The sequence below is a fragment of the Sinocyclocheilus grahami genome, unplaced genomic scaffold (genome assembly GCF_001515645.1).
Source record: "Sinocyclocheilus grahami isolate Dianchi unplaced genomic scaffold, SAMN03320097.WGS_v1.1 scaffold1239.1, whole genome shotgun sequence".
NCBI lineage: Eukaryota > Metazoa > Chordata > Actinopteri > Cypriniformes > Cyprinidae > Sinocyclocheilus > Sinocyclocheilus grahami.
In genome coordinates, this window is record NW_015506418.1 from 172,636 (window position 1) to 174,932 (window position 2,297).

A 2,297-nucleotide genomic window follows, 5' to 3' on the forward strand; every position below is an offset into this window, starting at 1 on the left:
GAGAGTCTTACAGTTTTTCACATTTGCTAAGACACTAAACTCCATTCTCTGAACCAAATTCTCAATAGCCTAAACCAATTTGTCAAATAATTTAAATCATTCTTTCTGCAAAACCCTGTTATTCCTATGTATGTCTGCACTATGTTTGTACTTTCTTCTGCACTGGAAGCTCCTGTCGTCAAGTCAAAATCCTTGTGTGTGTAAACGTACTTGGTAATAAAGCTCTTCTGATTCTGATTCTGATCAAGTTCAGGCAGTTTAGACTGTTTGCAGTTCTCATGCACTCTTTTTGAAAAACTCAACTGCAACACATATGTCATCATTTAACACACAATAATTCAAAACCGTTCACACTTGTTTCTAAATATGTGAATGTACAAAATATAAGCCAGTTCAAAGTGCATCCATCAGTCTGAGAGGTACAGAAGAGTGGAGGAAGAGGAGGGTGAGGAAGAGCAAGACCAAGAACAGTCATTTCAGATGAAATCAGAGCTACTGTGTGTGATCGACCGTGTTCTTGTGTGTGGAATGACAGAGAGGCAGCGCAAAGAGTTCAACCTGATCTGAGCAGATTCTCTGGCCACAAGAATCAGCTGGAAAGTTCAAAAGAACAGCAAAAGAAGAGTGGAAGAGAATCTTGTGTAGAATTGCAAGGCTACCATGTTAGGGTGGAAGAACTGGCCTGTGGTGACAGAAACCTGCTGTCTCGTCAAAGCTGGATCCGTCACACCAGAGGGGTTTTCCCTGTTGCCTGCCTGCGATGTAGATGAAGTCCTCTGATTCATATGTATGTATGCATGTGAATATACTGTATATATATATATATTGTGTGTTTCCTTTTTGAGAGTATTTGTTTTTTTGGTATGTTCTCTAAGATATATATATATATTCACCAATCTTAGGTGTGATTTCCTTTGTGTGTGTGTGTGTGTCTCGCCCATACAGTGTGAGGGTAAAATGGCATCAGATCGTGACCTCATTCAACCTGACACACTTCTGTACCTTCCTGGAACAAAATCACACAGAGCGAGTGATTTCCCTCCCATAATGCAGCGTTATTGTGGTGTGTGTGTGTCATCTGTGACGTTGATGAAAGACCCTGTTATTGTTTAATCTGATGGCATCAAGCAACAACGGCCCTGCAAGCAATCAAGCAGCGTGTGGCTAATATGACACACACACACACACACACACACACACACACACTCTCTCTCACACACACACACACACGTGTGACTATATCAGTGAACCATCCATTGTTTTCCTATCAGGTTAATTATGTTTTCTATGTCTGTAATCAAGTGTTCACAAAAACCTGTGCCGTATTTAAAGAGAAATATGATTCAGCTGATTTATAAGGTCTAGCTCACTAGTCGTGTTCAACAGGTTTCACTATTAGTCTGGACATTTTTGTCCTGTGATGTTTGTTCTGAATAAGACTCTTTGGACCATAAATGTGAGAATAACAAGAATTTGTTCAAATCTGTGCTAATTCTGTCACTTCAACCTTTTAATTTTTCTGTCAGACTGAAACAAAATACGTGTAAAAGTTTCTTATTGTATAAGGCTCATGAATATGTAATAGAGTGGTTTATGATTGGTTGTTAGTAAACGAATGACTGTTACATTAATTAATTCACACTATAAATGTCTAGCATTTTGTTTCATCTGGTTTACCGTTGCTCATTCATAATGAAATGCTTGTGTTTTCCCTCATTTGTAAATCACTTCAGAAGAAAGCATCTGCTAAATGAGTAAATGTGAAAGCCGTGAGTGTTTCTTTTCAGCTAAACTCTAAATCAGTGTCGTGTTCCTTCATACAGACACCATCACTGACGAGACGAAGACTTCATTCTGCTGTACTGGAGTTGTTCACAGATCTTCTGCTCCCGGCGGCTTTAAAGAGCTTCAGGAATAGAGATTAAACTGGAGGAATTCTGGAGAAAAGCAGAGCGAGTCTCGCAGCGTAATGTGTTCACCAGCCGCATCAGCAGCTCTCAAACACACTCTCTACATCAGTCATCTGACACACTGGGCTCAGGATCATTCACATTTATCACAGTGAGAGAGATGTGTTTATTCAAATAACTCAGTAAATATGTGTGTGTGTGTGTGTGTGTGTGTGTGTGTGTGTGTGTGTGTGTGTGTGTGTGTGTGTGTGTGTGTGTGTGTGTGTGTGTGTGTGTGTGTGCGTGTGTGTGTGTGTGTGGGTGTGTGTGTGGCGGGGGGGGTGGGTGGGTGTGTGTGAGTGAGTGTGTGTATGTGTGTGTGTGTGTGTGTGAGAGAGTGTGTGTGTG